The 22,216-nt window shown below is 35.4% G+C and overlaps 1 non-coding gene and 2 pseudogenes across 1 annotated transcript; 1 reads left to right on the forward strand and 2 right to left on the reverse strand.

Annotated features, from left to right (window-relative positions):
* Nucleotides 1-1,912: 1,912 nt before the first annotated feature.
* LOC18588533 (pentatricopeptide repeat-containing protein At2g22070 pseudogene) lies at nucleotides 1,913-4,528 on the forward strand (annotated as a pseudogene).
* Nucleotides 4,529-4,664: 136 nt separating this feature from the next.
* On the reverse strand, nucleotides 4,665-4,746 carry TRNAS-GCU (transfer RNA serine (anticodon GCU)). The gene has a single exon. It is a non-coding gene; the product is annotated as a tRNA-Ser (tRNA).
* Nucleotides 4,747-18,710: 13,964 nt separating this feature from the next.
* On the reverse strand, nucleotides 18,711-20,512 carry LOC18588535 (dehydration-responsive element-binding protein 3 pseudogene; annotated as a pseudogene).
* Nucleotides 20,513-22,216: the final 1,704 nt, after the last annotated feature.

The raw sequence follows: 22,216 nt of genomic DNA on the forward strand, positions 1-22,216 counted from the left end.
ATTTTTTATAGGCTTTTAATTTTTTTTCTATAAGGTTTTTGTTTTGTATGTGCGCCTTTAGATCACGAAGGTGATTTGTGTGCGCTCCAAATGGTTTGGTTAAGCGTTAATTACCCGTTGCATTAATAAAATAATGAGTTAATTTTGGTACTAGAAACATAATTGCAGCACCAGAAAGACTTGCTCAAGGCCTCCCAGCAGGCAACACCAAATCTATGATTATGACAGTTTAGACCTTGGAAAATGTCCAAAGTATACAAATTAAACTGCTTGAACGACTATTTCAAAATTATATTAACAAAAGAAAAAAAAAGTATGCAGTGGGATTTAAGTTTTTTTAATTGGGAAATTACAGAAGGGGAAGAAAAACAAAAATAATTGGTGTTTGCTCCAACAGCAAAAAATATTAATTAAAAAGGAAATAAATGTTATTATATAATGTTAAAGAAGGATATCGTGTTTATTTATTTATTTTTTATCATTTTCAACTGTTTACTAAAAGTAAAGAGAGATAGAAAGCTAGGAGGAGTTGCCGTCGGCGACGATCAAAAACATGCAGAGACATCAGATCTGGTTTTTAAGGCCAAATTCGGCCATGAACAGCCTCTTTTTAGACCTTAAACAAGCCAGATCTGTTAATGCCCCATTCCGCCATCTCTAATGGCAGCCGGTGGTGCAACCTTGCCGGCGGGCCCCCTCGTCTCTTCACTTTCTCTTTCTCTTCAGATCAAATTGAGGGTATGGTTGTCCTTTCAATTTCCTTCTCAATAATTACTATCGTTTTATTTCGTTGTTGATAATTGTATTTTAATATGATAGTTGACTCTAAATGCTCTTGGTCTAGTGCCCTTTTTTGTAATTCACCCTTTTATTCTTCTGTTTCAATTTTATAATAATAAAAGGAATCCCTAAATTTAATATTTATCTCTAAAGCTGTAACACATATTATTAATCTCATTTAGTGACACAGGATTATATTATTAATTCTAAATATGCTCTCCACCTTCAACAATCATTATAATCACACAACATTTGCAATGATATTAATAATTAAAATATTTATAAAAAAGAATATTATAAGAAGTGTTTATAGAACCAATAGTGCAAGATAATATTTTAAATTTATTACGTAACGTATTGTTCTTACCAAACTCAAAATATTATATTGCAGCAAACACACAAATCCGTATATTAATTAACACCTTAACTAGTACTCATAATATTTTTTTTAAAAAAATTGAAATAAATATTTATGGATAGTGGACACTTCCTTATATTTTTTGAAAAATAAATACTACAATAATGTTTTTTTTCTTTAAATAATATTTCGATATTGTATCAAAATATTTGATTCAATAGCGAGTGTATAGATTACATAGTCATTATTTTAAAAAAAAATTAACTTGATAGAGTGTGTAATACTCACGTTTATAAGCCTATTAATATCTTTTTATATGTTCAACATGAAATTTAAAATTGAATACCATGATTTGATATCAATTAACAAGTCTTTTGGGACAGTCCTTTATATCAGCCTAATTAAGAAGCCATCATTAAAGGTAGTGAAATAGAAGTACAAATAAAGCTGAGTTGGAGTTGGGATAAAGCCATAGAAGAGAAGGGAAGAAAAGTACAGAGCAGCTGTAGTAATTGAAAGAACATCTAACAAACAACACCAACTCTTTTGATGAACAGCAAATGCCAATGCTGGGAGAATTTAAGGTGGGGAGGGTGAACCATCTAGCACCAAAAAAAGTCTTGTATACCAAATTGCCTCTCTCTTTCTTGATTTTTCTCTCTGAATGTTTATTATAGCGGTGAGGTTTTATTATCAAAAGTTAAAAAGGAAAACATTTTTCCCATGCATTTATATATATTTTTTCCTTTTTAATTTTATTGGTGAACTCCCCTTTGTAACATTAAACAAATAGATTGGTACACTTCCCAAATTTAAATTTGCCATCAGTAAACTTTGGGCTTCCCCATCTAACTCACGTGAACTCCATAAATTCGCCGTATACTGTTGCATGTCCTTGGGATCCAGTTTCCACGTAACGGTCACTTTTCACTAAATAACACATTTTTTCCCGCCATGTTATTTAACCCCATCATAACAGAAAACTGTAATTCAAAAAATTACAAAACCCCTGCCAAGAATGAGAGTCAGGCAAAAGCTGCGGCAGGCGATTGACTCACTGTACATCGGTGGCCAGGCGACCGCTGAAGCATACACGCGGCTCGTGCTGGGATGCGTCCGAGCCAACGATTGCGACCAAGCCAAGAGATTGCAATCTCATATGGATCTTCACTATTTTACACCCAGTGACACGTTTCTGCACAATCGTCTCCTTCACTTGTATGCCAAATCTGGGAAAATTTTGGATGCTCGAAACCTGTTCGATAAAATGCCTCAAAGAGATGTTATCTCCTGGAACGCGATGCTTTCTGCGTATGCGAAATCTGGGTCGATTGAGAATTTGATAGCAGTGTTTGATCAAATGCCTTTTCGACTTCGTGATTCTGTTTCGTATAATACTGTTATTGCGGGTTTGGCTGGAAGTGGGTTTTCCAATAAGGCGCTTGAAGTTTTTGCGAGGATGAATAAAGAGGAATTTGAGCCGTCTGAGTATACTCATGTGAGTGTATTGAATGCATGTTCACGGCTACTGGATTTGAGGAAAGGAAAACAGATTCATGGTAGAATTGTTGTTGGTGATTTGGGAAAGAATGTTTTTGTGTGGAATGCTTTGACTGATATGTATGCTAAGTGTGGCGAGATTGATAGAGCGCGGTGGTTGTTTGATAGAATTAGAGATAAGAATATAGTTTCGTGGAATTCGATGATATCTGGTTACTTGAAAAATGGGCAACCTGAGAAATGTATTGATTTGTTTCGGAAGATGCAAGTAGGTGGTTTGAAACCTGATGAGGTTACAGTCTCAAATGTTCTTGGTGCTTATTTTCAAAGGGGATTGATAGATGAGGCAAGTAAAATTTTTGGCATGATTAAAAACAAGGATAAGGTTTGTTGGACAACAATGATTGTTGGTTATGCACAGAATGGAAAGGAAGAAGATGCTCTAAATTTGTTTGGCAAGATGTTATTAGAAGGTGTCAACCCTGACAATTTTACAATCTCTAGTGTGGTTAGCTCCTGTGCAAGATTAGCCTCTTTATGTCATGGTCAGGTTGTTCATGGGAAAGCCATTCATTTTGGAGTTGATGATGATTTGCTTGTGTCTAGTGCCCTTGTTGATATGTATTGCAAATGTGGAGTCACTAGGGATGCCTGGGTTGTTTTTGACATGATACCATCTAGGAATGTCGTTTCTTGGAATGCCATGATTGCGGGTTATGCACAAAATGGACAAGATTTAAAGGCCCTGGCCCTTTATGAAAAATTGTTGCAAGAAAACTTGAAACCTGATAGCATTACCTTTGTGGCTGTTCTATCTGCTTGTAGCCATGCTGGTTTAATTGAAGAAGGACGCAGATATTTTGATTCCATCAGTGAACAGCATTCATTAATACCCACTTTGGATCACTATGCATGCATGATCAATCTCCTTGGCCGTTCAGGTTGCATGAGAGAAGCAGTGGATTTAATTAAAAATATGCCTCATGAACCAAATTCCTTAATCTGGTCGACACTTCTTTCTGTTTGTGTGATAAAAGGTGACATCAAACATGGGGAAATGGCTGCTAAGTGTCTCTTTGGATTGGAACCCCATAATGCAGGACCTTACATCATGCTCTCAAACTTGTATGCCACCTGTGGGAGATGGGAAGATGTGGCATCTGTGAGATCTCTCATGAAAATTAAGAATGTCAAGAAGTTTGCTGCTTATAGTTGGATTGAGATTGATAATGAAGTTCACAAGTTTGTATCAGAAGATCGAAGTCATCCAGAGACAGAAATCATATATGAAGAACTGAGCAGACTGATTAAGAAATTGAAGGAAGCTGGCTTTATGCCTGATACAAAGCTGGTTCTCCATAATGTGGTGGAGGAGGAAAAGTTTGCATCCATTTGTTACCATAGTGAGAAACTTGCTCTTGCATTTGGATTGATCAAAAAGCCCCAAGCAACAACACCCATTAGGATTATGAAGAACATTCGTGTTTGTGGTGATTGCCATTTATTCATGAAATTTGTGTCTAAAATTATTGGGAGGCCAATCATCTTGCGAGATTCAAACAGATTCCATCATTTTGTTGGCGGAAGTTGTTCGTGCAAGGATTACTGGTAATGAGCATCTCAAAGAGATCAGAAGATCAACTGAGCCTTGCTAGAAAAATCTCAAAAGTAAACCTTCTGCAGCCAAGATTGAAGAGTCGATGGAAGGAATTCCTTTCCTCAGAGATTTCAAATAGTGGGAAGGGCTTCTATTTAACTATTGTGGGATTCTTGAGAAGAAGAATGACAAGTTCTAAGGCCTGTGATTGAATGACAAGTTCTAAGGCCTGTTTCAATCACAGGAGCTACAATACACTTGCCAGAATTTCTAATAACAACGTTCCTTGTTAAGGATTGTTATGCATTATTTCTGGAAAAAAAAATGTCTAAGAGAGATAAGATCAAATGTGCAGACGGTTTTTTTGGTGAAAGTCTACGTAATGAAAATTTAACAGATTCTGATGACTTGAATGTAAAAGTTTTAATCCGTCGCCTGAGAGATTCGAACTCTCGCGGGGAAACCCCATGTACTTAGCAGGCACACGCCTTAACCACTCGGCCAAAGCGACTTCGAGTGGTATGAGACAGCTGTCTTTCAGCAAATAGTAGTATCTTAAACGCTCTGATGGGCATTTTACAACGTTTAAAACTAACAGGGCCACCAGAATTTTCAGTCTTGACCCACGCTTTTAGGACCGTCAAAGCCCATTAAGTAGAAACAGTTCTTTCTTTCCACCATATTGCGTAGTTTTCAGTTGGTTGAGTTGGATTATTTCTTTCTTGCGTTAGCATGTAAAACAAGAAAGGTTTCCTTTCTAGAAGCAGAAATTTCCTAGGTCGGATAGGATTCTTCTCCATCATATTCACAAAATCTCAGTGCTCCTTCGAAACATATGCAAACTCCGTAAAAATGCGGTAAACATAAGAACATCCACCCTTGTTCGCTGAAGGTAATTGGGATGCTTGTTAGGCCCACTTTACGGAAAGAAATGGGTTGGATTTGCCAATTTTGGTAGAGCAAGTGAACAGCTGAAAAGTATAAAGCAATTAGTATTTCAATTTTGCTTGCATATGCAGTTCGTAACACCTACCAATTAGTTGGTACCTGGATTGGCACATTTTGAGTCTAGAAATATTTAATTTCCCAGGCATACCAACCAACCAGTCATGGAATAATGGCTAATTGCACCATTAAAGTCTTAAAAGAGCTATGAAAAATGAGCAATTAGCTATCTAATTTCATCTACATACAACATAGTTTTATGTTGATAGTTTGGGCCAAAATTGTTGGGAGGTATGGAGGTTTGCTCCTTTTAGCAAGATTGTTCCATTTAAACGCCATGTTGAACGGAGCTTTTGGGGTTCTGGATCACCAGGAATCTTGTCCTTAACTTGGTCATTTGGTCATTGGATTGTGAATCCAATGTTGCTTGGGTTGGGTCAAGAATTCTCAAAAAAAAAAAAAAAAAAAAAAAAACAAACTCAAGCTCATCAAGCTCCAAGACCTTTACTCTCATGTCATTATTACCATATCATCAGACATTTTCTCTTGCCCTGCTTTGCTTCCGGACTCCACAGTACCACGCAAGGAAAATACTAGACAAAATCCGAAATTTCTGGAGCAAACATCAATCAGTCTGTTAACAGTCTAGAAGGTTAAAAGTCAAAACTTCCAAACAATCATAGGGGTGAAAAATAAAACAGATAATAATTTCAGTTGTCCATACATGCGGAAATGATGTTTGATTGTTTTAACAGAGAAAATGGAGCGGTTTCATTTTTTATCTGCCGCAGATGCAGTTTTTTGTCTGAGCATGGGCAATGGTAAATTCACATGGAAATCGCCAGATCCTGTCTCCTACTCCCGCTTAACACAAACAGAGTCATGGACGAGCCACTGCCAACATAAGATGAAATGGAAACGGAATCGAACTTGTTTTCATTTCAACCAAACAAATTTTCTTTGCTTTCTTTTTTTATTTCCTTACTCTGCAGATATTCATTCGTGTAAGGAGAAATAAAACTCATGTTTCACAACAAAATCAAAACGTTTGGCCTGACAGAAAAAAGAAAGAGACGAGGGAAAATGGACAGAGGGAGGGGTGGGGGGGACAGCCAATTTGGACTGTTAGGAAAAGAACATACATTCGCTTTTTTTTTTTCTAAAAAAACAGACAACCCCGCCACGTTGTTCTACTTACCCACCTAATGACTCTGCCTTCTCTCCATGACAATCTGTTCCACCAAAGACAAAACCCCTTTTTCTTACTGAGGGAGAGCTCAGCCAAGCAAAGAGGTCCAAACACGTGCGGGCCTTACCAGATTCCCACGTGTGGGATTTGGCTGCTTCTTTTTGAACTTTCGAGCATTGAAATAATATTAAGGAGAAGATTTTTGTCCAAAAATCTGTAGACGCCGCAAATCCCCGAGGTCCCTGCTCTGTTCTGTTCTGTTCCTCGCCATGACACCAAGGCAGCACCGACCCTTTCTATCTGGAGGCTCTCCTTTAATCTTCCCAAGTCAAACTTTTGACTGTGTATTCTTCACGAACAAATAATAAAAAAATCAGTTGGCGATTGCGACGTGACTACGAACGATCTGACTATACACAATAATGTTTCATTACAGGAACCTGATCTGAAGGAGTGTAATTGATTGATTTTTATCTTACGTCGGCAAATTGTTATAGGTGCATTTGAAGGGGACCACTAGGGTGTAGGAACAGGATATGGGAGTAGCCATGGACGGGATAAGTGGTAGTCCATTTCCATATGTCAAATCTTTTTGGGAGGAATCCGGCCATGACCCATGGGGTCCATGCCACCCTTCCATGGTTGGTGACAAGGTCCATCAAAATATTTTTCCAAATTCCCGGTAAGCCTGGCTGGACATAATAATTGAATTAATTTCAACTCGGCCAGATACGGCTCTCCCATGCATCCTAATGTACGTAAGGAATCTAATGGCATATGGTAAGTTCAGCTCAAGTATTCAATTCATCTAATTATGTTTACATGTGTACCTTGGCATAGAAATAGTATTTAGGAAAGACTCCAATTTGGTCATACATTCCATTTGGAAAAAAAGATAAGTATGTATCATGCAAATTTTATATATAAAAAGTAATTTTAATAATATTATTTTTATATTTTAAAATTAATTTTCTTTTTTTAATTGTTTTTACATTAATAATCATGAATTATCAAATACACAGGAAAAAATAAAAAAATCTTAAAATTATTGAAATCAAACAAAGACAATAAAAGTAGGACGGAGGAATTATTTATTTATAACGATATTTATTTCTACAAGAAAAAATAGTATTAATGCTACAAACAAAAAGATCAAGTTGTTTGAAGTCAAAATAATATGATTTTTTTTTAAACAAAAAAAAATCATATTATGTTGACTTCAACCAACTTGATATTTAATCATATTTACTAATGAAAAAGCATCTCTTTAGATAAATTTTATTATTCTCCGGTAAAATATATTCAAAATATTAATAAACAAAAAATATAACAATATTCTAATTTTACTTTTAAAAATTAAAAAATTTACCTATATACATAAAATATTAATTTTTTTATAAAAATAGTATATACTATATAAATTTATATATTGATAGGTGGAAATACTACATCTTAATTTGTCCTTGATGTGCTAATAATATCATAACTGGGCTTCTTCTTTACATAGCCTCGTGTAATCGAACCTTCTTACTCTAATACTCTACTGTCCACATCATTTTTTTCACTGAATAAAATAACGGCATAATTTAAATCTATTATTTTCAATCGAATTACGACTCAAATGAAACATCGAAAATGATGTAAATTGATCTTAAAACACTAAACCAAAAAGTTTAATTACGCAAAGTAGGCGCAAATTTGTTTGCTTCCCTTAAAGGACAGTTTGCATTTGTCTGCAATACCAGTTGATGTCATGAATCATATGTAGGGACTCCCCCCACAACATTATCAAAACCAAGAATTCTTTATATATATATATATATATATATATATATATATATATATTTTTTTTTTTTTTTGTGTTTATTGGTCACCTTTCTCATCATTGTCCAATTTAATATAGTGAGGTCAGTGTCCGACTCAAGCTTTGATTACATTTGTCCATTGTTCGATGTATCCGTAACTATAAAATAAATAAATAAATAAAATGAGAAACATGTGAATAAAATATACACACCTTTAGGAAGTTTTCTTTTTTATTTTCCATATTTATAATTAATCATAAAAAAGAAAAAGAAAAACAGGTAAGCGACTTGTGCAAATTACTTCTTTCAGCCTATTTTTCTTTGGTTAAAGACCGAATTAACGGTTTGAAGGCCTGCTAAATCAATTATAATACAGACAAAATGGGCCTTGGATTGTTGGATGCTTTAAGCATAGATTAAATACAAATTAATTTGTCATCCCTTGTAGGGATTGATCAAATTCAAAGCAAATTGCAAAATGAATACGAGCTCCTTAGAGAAATATTTATGCAATCTATTGATGCCTTGTTGCCTTTGGCCTTTCTTAAAACGACAAAATTGGAAGTGTTGCCCATCAATTAATTGTCCTCTCTAATTTAGGAAACCCGTATAAGAATCAAAATGCTTCATTGTTAAAGGTAGCATCTTTAATCTTTTAAACATGGAATATTTATATCTTCTCAATTGATAAAAATGTATGGTGGGTGCTGATTTTAAGTGCCAGAGGCACAACTAGAATTAATTATTGAAAATACATATAATAAGAATTCATTTAATTTACTCGAGTTTAATACATCATGATTCTTTTTTTAAAAATAATTATTAACAATTTTTATAGTCTAAGTCAAGGCTCTAAATATAAATTCCAATATTGACATGCCAATAATGACAATTTATCTGAAACAGGACCCACGAACACGGTGTTGTCGCCCCTAAATCCAAATTTTGATCTCAAAAGGAGTTGAATGATTGAAGAAGAAAAGCGATGGGTGAGAAAAAGCAACTTTTGAATTGGGCCATAATGTCATTTCCATCCAAAGCCCATCGATATTTCTTTTTTTTTTCAAATCTTTCAAGCCCAAAGAGAGAAAACCCAAACCGTATGGTACGAAGTCAAAATTAGTCAACTGACCTATGCTTCTCTTTATGATTTGAGACAGCCGCAAATCTTGAAACGAGAAAAGCCAAGAAAGTGGGACCACTTGTGAGGAGACCTTTTTACCTGCCGGAAAGACGGGACGGGGCCAGCAGGTAGCAGCAAGCAAGCGAGGGTGAGAGAGACTGGAGAAGGAAAAAAAAAAAAAAAGGGAAAATACTGAGCAGAGCCTGATGATGAGGGGGGAACGGTGGATTCAGTAGAATTGCACGTGCAGTAACCATGGTGTGCCGACAGTCACTGTTCATTGGTCAGTTTCTTCCTCCTTTCAACGCTTGCACCGCCCCTTCCCACTCTGCTTTGCTGGAGATATTTGGGTCATATTGAACAGTGACAGCTTATCTTTCACCTCCCCAAAGCACGGTTCCCCCGGAGGTGGCGGGGCCTCTCCGTGTTGCCGCTTCATCATCTATCTAAACCATGTGATCTTCTGTATATTTTCGTATTTTACAACCATGTGATCTTCTTTTATTTATATTTTAATGTTTTCTTTTCATGTAATTACTTTATGGTTAAGTTAAGAAAGGGGAATGGGGTATTTGCTTAATTGACCTTTTTAACATGACGAAACCTCTTTTTGGTTGTGTTTTTAAGAAGATTTATACTTTGGTTTGGTCTATTAATAATAATTATGGTCAATGTAAAAAAAGGGGGCAAAACGATTTTGTCGGATTAGGGCGAGGACTTGGCTAAGACTGTAACCATGTATTTCCCTTTCGCCCACTTCAATCGTCCTTTCCCTTTGTCCCAAGAGAAACTTGTTTTCTCTTTTGTTCTTTCCTCTTGGACGAAAGGGTGGGAAGATTATTCACCAAAATGTGATTTAATTGTAAATATTTGGTCCAGAGGAAAAAAAAAAAAGGTCGACATTAAATGAAATACCAATCTTAACATTTGAAATAATTTTCGCAAAAAAATTCGAAAAGGGCATGGCTTAATCACTGTCAAAAGTGTTGTCAATCGGCAACAAAAAGTGGACAGACATTTAAAAAAGGGAAAGGGACATTGATGGCATTAGAAATGGACCACTTGGAGAGAAACAGACATGCATAAGAAAAAGATGATTACACGAAAGGATAGCGATGAGCGTTCAGCATTAGCAGCATAATTAATTATGCTTTTAGTCTTTAATCAATTGGATTAGTAGGCTCATTGTGTAGTAGTATTAGTCTGACAAACTAATAATGCACTTGAAGAAAATTGCAAATTATAACGTTTGCTTTTCCTTCTTCTTTTCTTTGGATCAATGTCTTAACAAACACCAAGTACTAAAAGACTGTTATATATGATGATACACATGTAACACGTGTGAAATTTGCCATTGTACTCATTGAACAATGAACTTAGTTGTCCATAATTTACCGAAAGAGAAAAAAGTAGTCCATGCATGTACCGTGATCAATATGCTAACGCAACTGAAAGGAGAAAGGGTTTTTATTTATAGTGAACGTGGAAAGGGGAAAAGCTTGAAGTGAGCATCATCTTTTTATACCTTTCAAGTTGTTAATGATTTGAGACAATCAGCTTTGCTAGATCCTGTTCCTACTAAATTTTTTATATGGAGGGATATTGACTTTGCTGCCTGTGAATTTTCTCTTTAGATAATGTGCATGGAAATGGGAAAGCATGCATAGCACTAGTCCTTTTTTACTTCAAAATTTTAATCATTTGAGAATATATTATTTATAATGTTAATCTGGAAGATTTGTATCCTTCAAAGTACCTTCTTATTTGTGGACTTTACTATCTCTCCCTCTCTCTATGTGTCTTGTCAAAAGCATGGTGAAATTGGGGCATTTGGTGTTGCAAAAGGTCGCAAGGAATATCCTAGTATTAATTAAAGTTGGCTGCAGGCAGCCCTTGCTGCTTAGGCTGCTTTTTTTTTTTTTTAATTAGTGGTTGTACAATTGTAATGCATATAGAAAATGGTTAGCTCCTAGACATTATTGTTGAGAATGATTTATACTTGGAAAAAGTCTTTAAAGTGCTGGACACAAAAAGGAGGACAGCAATTGCTGAACTGTGAAGTTGACACCCATGGATATATGACAAAAACCTATCAGCAAAATCTAAACAAGGATTAATATTTGTTAAGAAAAGTCATGAGTTTAGGCTCAGCCTTATCCATCATTCCATCTCAAGAAAAAAGGGTTGCCTGTTAATTAACTACCATGATAATACAAGAAGGATATATAAAAGAAAGATTAAATCACTTTCCATCCGATCAAAGAATAACAAACCCATATCAAAAACAACAAAAGTCCAAGAGTGGTGTCCCTAGAGATTGAACAAAAGGAACAAGAAAGAACTGTTCTCTTGGCCCAGTAAGTAATGATAACTAAATACTAGTTGCTTTATAATTGGAGGCATTGCATTGGGTGACGGTTCAAATCAAAATGTTATGATTAGAGAGAAGCTAATGTTCATTGACGCTTTTGGAACAAAGAACAGTTCTAAATTGTTTTTTTTCCTTTCCTTAGAGTAGGCCTAACATTAAAGTTATTTGCTTTTATGTTAAGCCCAAATTGGTAATAAGGCTTTTACTCTAATTAATTTTCAATTAGACACTTGAGCTCGGGTTTCCATCATGTGTAATCAATGATCAATATGTTTTTGATGAAATGACAATTACAAGTAAAAATTTCAATTATAGTCAAATAATTTTTTTATTTATCACATATTAAATCTATGAAAAAAGAATCAATAAAATCAACTAAATTAATTAATTAATTAATTATTCTAAACTCAGACTAAACTCACATCTGTTGAGATCAATTGAACTGAGATCTAAAGATCAACTAATTTTTTTTATGGTAATATAGTTTTAACTAATAACTTTAAAAAAAGGTGTAATTAATGCATGTATAATATGAACAATTGCAAGACATTATTAATTAGAGAAAAAGCCAATGATATATGGTCACACATTTAAGTTTTCCTCCATTTCTTAAATTAACATTTCTAAATTATTTCTCTGAGTTGTACAATTTGTAATGAATGATTCAAAATGGAAAAGTGAGATAGAAAAAGTATAATATGAACTAAATTTATCATGGAGAAAATGAATGTATGCTTGAAAGAGTAAGTGCTGGATACAATGAGGAGGTATAGCAATTGCTGTCTTGTGAAAGTGGACAAATTATTGATAAATTTATTCCTTCTGCAATTAATTATTGAGAAAAGATGGAGAGAGCTTGGGTCTCATCCATCTCAAGTCTCACTGACACTGAGTTTGAACGGTAACTACAACCATAACACAGCTTAGAAAAAAGGAAGAACAACTAAAATCAACTCCCATCATTCAATGGAAACCCACTAATTAAACATGAAATTCCAAAAGCACTCTAATATTGTGTATACATCTAGGAATCAAACGAGAGGAAGAAGCGTGAGGCCAGGAGTAATGATAACCAAATAGTAATTTCCTAGGTGCAATCAAAATATTATGATGAGAAGCTAATGATGCAGTATACTCTAAGAACAAGAACAGTTGCTGCACTGTTTCTTTTCCCTTTAAAGTTCTTTCCTTTATCGTTGAAGGGACACTAAAAGGCTAACAAAAATCCAAATGTGACATCCAACATCCAATGGTTATAACACCAATCTTATATTCCATAATGCTTTAAGACACAAACCCAACTTTAGGAAATCAATGACATTTGATCACTTACTTTATGTTTCATCCTCTTTTGATCGTAGAAGTATGTATGCATGTCCTACATGCGAGTACCAACTTAATTAATCTATACGTTACAGGCTTGGGATTTCGATTTAATTTTGTGATTAATATCTGTTTAGTGTCATTATATTAATTTATTTGATGTAAAAAAATTTAAATCATGTAATTTTGTTGAATATTGGTCATCCAACTCCAACCAAATCCATAAATTTTGTATTAGCTGCTGATCTCTCTATCTATATATTAATTAAATGGCTCAACCGAGTAATCTCTAAATCATTTTCCATTATCTTGAGCCGACTCCAGTCTAAGACTAGTCTAAGATGATATAGAGGCTCAAAAATGGAAAGAATTACTCTTGCATTTAGCACCACCATAGGCCGTCGCAGCCACCGTTTTGGAGTCGTATTATTTGCCAACGTCCCCAATCTAGCAAGTACTAACCAGCATCTCTTGCCAAGAGAGTGGTAAAACCACCTAGCTATTCTTAGTTGACGAGTTTAGCCAATCTCTAGGTTTGATGAACTGGAAATTACAAACTGAAAAGCTCTTTTCACAATTATGGAGTTAGTGGAGCCTAAGTATGTGCAGCCTAGCTAGACTACCAATTTTAATGGTTAATTTCTGCTATATATCCTATCAACACAACAAAATTGTACTTTCTTCTCCAAAGATCATATCTTCACATGAGTACTTGATTGCCAATGCCGGCCGATGGAACAATAAAAGCGAGTCAGTAACTATATTTGGAGAAGGAAAGATAAGAAAAATTAAGGCTAATTAATTAATTTAAGGTTCATACATATTTGATGCATATAATATATAGATAACTAGTAAATCACATGCTACTATCTCTACACTTTGTAAAATTAACTATATTTTGTAAATGGTTCAAAATTATATGTTTAAATGTCATTTTCAACATATCATTATGGAAAAATTTGAGAGATATATGTCAATCCAATAACGTATGGTGATTTCTAAATTTGTATAGTAAGAATGTACATAGTTGCTCATCTCTACTTTTCGAAAAGTGGAGGATGCAACCATTTAATTGTAACCACAGATTTAGACTCCATGGTGCTCAACAAAAGTGACTCAATTGAACCCATTCTTTGTTTAGTTTTGGTGTCTTAATTAATGCCGTTTACTCCTCTCATTCTAGTTTAATTAATAATGACTAAATTGGAGGGAGTTCATTCATGAGAGTTGGTGAAAGTATTGATTATTGAAGCAAATGGGGTTTTTTTTTTCTCAGTTCTGGAGAGAATATTTTGTTAGGTTAATAGGTCTAAACCTATCAAAAATATTTGGCACTTCTTGTCTAGAGAATATCTTTGGAATCCATTGAAATGGACAAATATAGCTAGTTTTAAAGTTAGTCCAAAGCCAATACCAAAAAGACCACCCCTAAGGTATTGGGAGGCTTGCTGTTGGATTTAAAATTTGGACCACATTGAAACTGATATGAGGAAAAAGCTTTACCAATGCTTAAATTTCATTCACCAAATTTCAGTGAACTAATTGTTATTGATAATAGCTGCTCAAAATTTAAAGAAGGCTGGTGAGAAGCTCTAATAATACTCCTGTTACTGCTATTACTTTAATGGCTGAAGAACTAATGTCTTTGAAGTGCCAATATCCCCTTCACCAAACGTACAGACTGTCCGAAGCAGACAATACATGATGCCTTTAAAGACACAATTTTGTTGCCAAATTCAATTGGAAGGAGAGAGAGAGAGAGAGAGAGAGAGAGAGGTTTCATGATAGTTGTCTTGTAATGTATGCATTTGGACCCTGTTTAAGGTTTGAGAAAAATAACAGTAATAATTAAAACCAAGAAAGAAAGGACTCTGATCAGTCCCACATAAGAGAATATGAAAACGTTAACTGTTTCACTTTGTTGATGGCCCCTCTCTCTACCTAGTGGAATGGTTCGACCCTCTCACAAGGCTAAGTGCTGAAACACTATACTGATGAGTAAGGCCACTGTGTTATAAGAAATTCAGGTTAATTACTTGTGAGCTAAAATTTGTGTAATAAATATGGTCGTGGCAGGGGCGTTCATGACCAAATGAGCCACCAAACTAGCACAAACTAACTACCCCTGAAAGCCTACCAAAAATGTTGACCCTTCAAATACAGAGATCATGAATGTAGTCCACCAACAAAAAAAATTAATAATGCATTAATCATTTCATCCAATTGTGTCTCGTTATTCTTGTGCATAATTGCCTTTACAACATGTGGGAGTAACTCCAATATATTAGGCCATAATTCATAGAGAATCAATCTGTTAGAGAACAAATTGAGATATAAGAATCCAAGCTTTCGCCAGGGGGGGGGACAACATCACTATAATTTGTACACATTATACCTGTCTGAAATCAATCAAGGCTGATACGAATCTTTTACATCTGCATTAAAATTGGATTAATAAAAATTTCAATATTTGTTACGGTGTTTTAATATTAATAAACGTGTTTGTTAAGCTAGGGTTTTCCTACTTTTTCTTCTAATTAGTATTTGATTAATGGCTTATTATATTTGCTAATACAAACTACTGAACTATTGTTAAATGAACTGATGAAGCATGTGGCATAGAATCCGATAGATCGAAAAAAGGCTCGCCCAAGTTTGCTGACCTGACTCTGTGTGAGAAGCATGCTAAGAGAAGCCGAAGGCTCACCTCATACCTGTGTACGATGATTGGAAATTAAATATTAGAAAAAAGAATGATTATGGAGATTGATATTGACTAAAAATCAAGGAAAAAGGTCATTAAGCTTTGACATTTTTCGAAAGAAAACAGTATTATTCAATTTGTCGCGCTTCTAAGTTAGGGCCCGGAACGAGGATTATTAATATAAAACACATGATTAGGGCGGCCGGTTTCATGTTTTGTAGCGCTGATTAGTGGTTAATTTACAAGATTAAGGCAACAAATAAGGAAGATTTTATGCGGTTCACATCTGAGGACCGAGCAATGCTTCGGAGCAATAAGAATGACACTTGAAATTTAAGGAACCACAGCGTATTATTTCGGTTTTCTATGAATTTGAACATGAATTAAAAAAAGATTAAAGCGCTACAAATTGTGATTCCCAAATAATTCCATTTAGAAACCAAAGGTCAACGATGTAATTAAACGTGCACGTGCGACTGATTACGAGAAAAAATTCACAGAAACTGCAACAGAAAGCAAATCGCTCTCTGCTTCTAATGGGATCTACAATATTACTTAAAACATTAATTTTGCCTCATTCCTTCAGCTAGACTGATTATCGATTATCGATCCATTAATTTCAGTTTATTTAAATTTTGTTCTGCTGTGTCCAGCATTAAAAAGACACTAAACCAATTAATGTAATCCTATTGCTAGATTTAAGGACTCCCAATTTCCAACCACATAAAACACTAGCAATTAATATTTTCACAAAAATGAAAAGGCATAATAGTAGTATGAATTAAGACATATATATCATTATAAAAGGACATAAATAGAGAGATGAAATGGGGTCCCGTAATTTATATTTTTGGCCTTGCTCTCACATCTTCCAGCTAAGCAATAGGTCATCGGCTTTTGACTTGTTTTTCTTTATATTTTTAAACAAAAATAAGACAACTCAAGAGGTGGAGAAGGCCATGGCATGGTGCAGAGAAAATGTTAAAGAGGAGGAAATGGAAAGTGGGTTTGGGCTCTCTCGTTTTTTTGTTTGTCAGTTAATGAAAAGTTTCTCTTTGTAATGGAGTAGTACTACTCCACCAGAGTTTACCTTTTTTTCTCGAGAACTCCAGGGCTAATAAGCAGACAGGAAATGACAAAAGTTTAATGCAGGAGCTGATTATTTGTGAGCTAGATATGGAGCATGTAGGGATGACTAATTTGTATTTGCAAGCTTAACTATTCATAAATTTGAAAACGAAAGGACAAAAAATTTGTGGGTTTGCATTTGCCCATTTTTCCTTGTTCCCCACCCAAAGTTGTTGGAAGAGGATTATTATTACTTATTAACTAGTTCAGATTGGTTGTTTCTTGAGTACCTCCAGCTTGAATTAGAAAACATTGCCCTGAAATGAAAGAGAGACCCAATCATTTCCATAACAACTGAGTTTTTGCCTGAAAATTAAGGGAGGAAACTGTGGAACCAAGATGAATTAGTTGAGTTTTGTACAAGTAGTATTTAATTCAAAGTTCCTTAATTTGGTCTTTCGTTTTTCATTTTGTTTTCTTTGCGCTACCAGTTTTTGTTGAGCTCAGCATCCAGTAACCTGCAGTTGCCTGGAAGGCTCTTTGTAAATTATTGGTCAAACTTTTCCATCCGTGAACTACATGAGACTTTACTGTTTCTTTGACTTCGCACATGACCATATATATGCCAGATGGAAAATAATGCACCTTTCCATTGTAGTAATTTGATTCCTGATTTCCTGCTCATAAGCAGTTACAAGGAATATAATTTATTTTAATATTACTACTGGAAGATTTAATTTAATGATAAGTGTACCTATCTTCTATTATAAAATTCCAAATCTCCATTTCTTCCATTCAATCAAATTGGCAAGTGAATATCCCTAGAGGGAAGTATGTGAAGTTTAGGGAGCATTGAACTACTATCCTATATCAAGCAGAAGAAAAGAAAAATAGAAAAAGAGAAAAGCTAACCAACCAGAGTTGGGGGGAAAGGGGAAACAAAAATGAAATCCAAACAAACCTGTTGGACAACTCTAATGTCATATGGTGTCAGCTAAAATTTGCAAATGGCCAAGGGGCAGAGGCTTTGGCATCATACCTACATCTCAAAATTTATTGTATTAAATAACAAGTATAGTTTGTCATGGAGAGAGGAGAATCAGAATGATATGTACATAAATACTAATTGTAAGGACCTGAGAAGAATACGAACACGGTGGTTGAAATGCAGCTGTCAAAGGAATAAGCCTCTCTTAACAGACCATTTATTATAATCAAGAAAAACAATCAATTTCACTTTTTACTGCTCCATAGAGTTAGGTTTATTGTACTAAGAGAAGAATGTATATATGGGAGAACATCTTTAAAACCATTGAACCCTGACCATTATTTTATACATAATAGTTTTCAATTTCCATGGCCAGATTGGGACAGATGAAATGAAGGCTTTCTAAATGGTTTGGCTGTTTAATCTTTCAAGGTATACCCAACCCATGTGTTTTTGGGTGATCTAGATTCTTGGTCACTTATCACTCTTTGTATATGCGTCTAAAAGCTTGATATAGCACCAAAATATCTATTATCTGCAGCTGTATTGTTGGGATTTATTCAAGTTTTTTGTTTTTTGGGGGCGGGGGGTGGGGGAGGAGGAACGACAAGGGAATTTCATCAATCTTTCAAATTGTACATCACAATTTCTTTTCAACATTGCGTTTTCAACACAGGAAAGCACATTCAATTTAAGGGCAGATGGCATTATTTGACAGGACTAACACTTTAGTCCAAAATAGAAGTCATAAATATAAAATTTTCTTTAAAGTTATATATTTTTAAAAAAAGTATACATAGTAAACATTTAATAAACAATTAGGCACAGAAGCACCCCAGAAATCAGTATGTGTAATGCAGTAATTAAACACATCATATGCATAACCCATGTGAAAATTTTTGACTTGAGCCTATTATAATTCAATGGTTTTATCAAACGCATTGGAAGTGTCTTCAACATTGAATCACTCCAAACAGAAACATATGAGCTTTAATTACTCCACATCACTTGTCAATGCCCAAAATCAACACAAAAGCTAAGATCAAACAAAGAAAAAAATAAACTATACACAAGAAGAAGAAGAAGAAGAACCCATTGTCTTGACCTTTTCTTTATCCTATTGAAAAAAGATTAAGTGTTCTCCAAGCTTTGTAACACTTTTTTACCACATACATTATTCTTCTTTCTCTAAAAAGCAGTAGAATTTGACCAATCCAAGCAAAACAACTGCATGCCAAGCTCAATGTCTCTTATAAAATTTGCCACTTTTTTTTTCCCTTAAGGATTTGATTCACCCCAATGGACCACTGCTGAAAGAAGAGACCAAAAACTCTAGCAAACCGAGCACAAACATCTTGATACCGAAGCAAGGTATTTTTTTTGCCCTTTCCTAGAGAAAAAAATTGCAAAAGGGCAATTTCGTAAAATAAAAACTGTAAAGAGATTTTTAGACCAAAAAACGGGCACACGTAGAATTTTTTTTCTTTGGTTATGCATTAATGATCCCATAGTAAAGGACCAAACCCAGTTGTAATCACACTTTCTTGCATTTGCATTGAAATTTCGTCCCCAAAATACCCACAATTTTCTTCATAATACCACGGCACGCCACTGGGATTCAAAAGCCACCCATCATCCGGATCCACGTACACGAACTCGCTCCCTGACTCGGCCGACTCGTAACTCGTTCCCAGACTTGGCAACTCCACTATCTCGCTCAGCTCCTCCGGTGTCGACACGTCATCGACATTCGATGACGTTGACGTGGACGCTGATGACGACGACGACGATGATGTGGTGGTGGTGTGGTTACTGTTACTACTTGAGAACTCCATTGAGGCAGCTTTAGCAGCGGCGGCTTGGACGTCACGAGGCGAGTTGGAAGCTGGTCGTGGCAACGACCCGGCGAGTTCGGGGAAGTTGAGAATCGCAGAGTTGCCTTTGATACTTAAGGCTGCCACGTCATGGGCACGTGCAGCCATTTCGGGAGTCGAAAAAGTGCCTAACCAGATCCGGTTCTTCTTCCGGGGCTCTCGAATTTCAGATACCCATTTGCCCCACGTCCGCATTCGGACCCCACGGTAAACCGGGTGCTTGCTACTGTCTCTCGGACGCTTTTGCCTCTTCGGGTCGGGTGTAGGGTCATCAGCCGATTTCTTTTTACCGACGTAGGAGGATGGTGAAGGTAGAGACAGAGTAGAGGAGTTATTGCTAAGAGTGCTTGACTCCGTTTCCGAGTTTGGTGAGTCACCCATTGCCCTGTTTCTTAAAACTAAAATCCTATTCAATATGATGCTAACAGCAAACTGTTAACTATGTAAAAGTAAGCACCTTTAAAGAAGTTTAGTTTATGAATAAAGGATGCAGAAAGTGAAGGTTTTTGCTTGGTAGCTTCTTTCTTGTTGAAGTAGAAGGGAGAGAGGAAATGAGATTGAGAGTGAGAGCAAAGAGAGAAAGAGGGAGATTTTGATTTGAGGAGAGAAATGCGAAGGAGGGGAAGGGAAGGGGGGGTTTTAAGTAAGGGAAGGAAAAAGAGCAAAGAACAATCGAAGGAAAAACGTGGTGTTTATAAGTGATCCCCACACACTCACACACACGGCCGACCTGGCCTTTCTAACCTCATCATCATCACCGATTAATGACGAAGCTCTCACATTTACCCATATTAGCACATTTCTATATTCATCTTATTATTTTAAGAGAGAGTCAGAGGGAGAGCTGGGAATACCCCAGAGGTCGTAGGGGTGTCACAGGGTACAATGTAAGGGTCGACCTAGCTAGGAAGAGAGGGCTCGGTGTTTTGGGTTCACAAAATTAAACCAGCTGGCAGAGCCGCCTGGCTGAGGATTGAGGAAGCTGCGGGGAGGTTGCTAAGTACCATACTAGAACGGGGGCATTACTTACTTCAACTTATTTAGTTTAGCCAGCCAAGCCTTTCCCTTCGCTTCTCTCTTTTTCTCCTATGTACAACTCCACTCCACTCAAAGAAGAATACCCTTTTCGGCTTTTCACTGTTCTAATAAAAACTCCTTTTTTTTTTTTTAAGTTTTTAAATTTGACCTAATATTTGCTGTCCAATGTGTGTGGTGACAATGATGATACTGTTCTTGTTCCTCACCAACCCTAAACAGATTGACTAATTTACCCCACTCCGAGCTTTTTGAGCTTTTTTTTTTTTTTCTTTCCCACATTCCATTGCCATCCTTCTTTTGCTACATATTTTGCTTCTTTTTTTCAATATTATTAATATCGCCTTTGGTTTTATTGTTAGTTGCTAATTAATTAATGTTTTGTTGTACAATAATGCAAAGTATCGAAGTTTTTTTTATCAATGACAAGTTTTATATATATGTCACTTGTCTATTATGGGGAAAGAAATGGGGTTGCACGAAATCCCTTTGAGCTTTGCTTGTCCTATTCCATTAGGATATAGTGGTTAATTTATTTATTTGTTTATTTTCATGCAATTTTAAGTAATGATGATGTACTAAGGCTAGGGGGTGAGAAACTCAAAAATAATCATAATGATAATGGATCAAACAGCTAAAACTGAACTTCTTCAAATGGTCCAAACACAAGATATTATAATCTAATACTAATATAAATAAACGGACTAGAAGTTTTCCCAGAAAACGAATATTCTATTGGGTATTTTTCCTTTTTTTTTTTTAAATTTTCTAAACCTTAAATCGTTTCTCTCCCCTCTCTTTGAAAGGAGTAAATAAAAAGAATACTTTTTATACCCCAAAGTGAGAAAATCTATGTTACTCTTTTCATTGGAGACAAATGAGCAATTAGAATAAAATATGCCATTCCTGCAACCGGTTTGGGGTCCCATATATGAGAGAGTGTTCATAATTGATAGTCCCAGTAATCCAGAATCATGGGGCTCTGCTTAGTGTTTGCAGAGGTCTTGGTTCTCTTGATCTTGGATGAGATGGTGATTTCTCCCACAAAACTGTCAGTTATCATCTGGGAAAACATTTTGAATGTCTCCCTCCCCCACTTTCTTTTTCTTTCTCTTTTTTCATATGCTTTTAATTAAAATTGCCATGAAAATGTTATGATTGTGATTAATTGTAAAGAGCAAAGTTTATACATATGCTTTAATTAAGAGTAATTTCATTGTAAATGAAACTTTGGGAAAAAAAAATTGATGTTGATTGACTTTGGGTTTGTGATCAATTTTCAGCTATTATCATTTTACTCTACAGGGCTTGTATATTCCCCATAATTAATGGTGAACTTTTTGGAGCATGATGGTGTGTGATCAGGCTTTGCTATATGCGACTGAATCACAGCTGATAATCTGCCTATTATGGACTTAAACATTTATTGCAAATAAATGGTTTATTAGGACAAAAACAAGTGTTTTGATTAATTTTTTGTTCTTGTTTACTTCTACCATTTTCTTGGAAAGGAGCCAAAGTTTTGAGTCAGCTTCCCCACCATGATCCCATTTTTT

This window comes from Theobroma cacao, chromosome 9 (assembly GCF_053813885.1).
Source record: "Theobroma cacao isolate CCN51 chromosome 9, ASM5381388v1, whole genome shotgun sequence".
Classification (NCBI taxonomy): domain Eukaryota; kingdom Viridiplantae; phylum Streptophyta; class Magnoliopsida; order Malvales; family Malvaceae; genus Theobroma; species Theobroma cacao.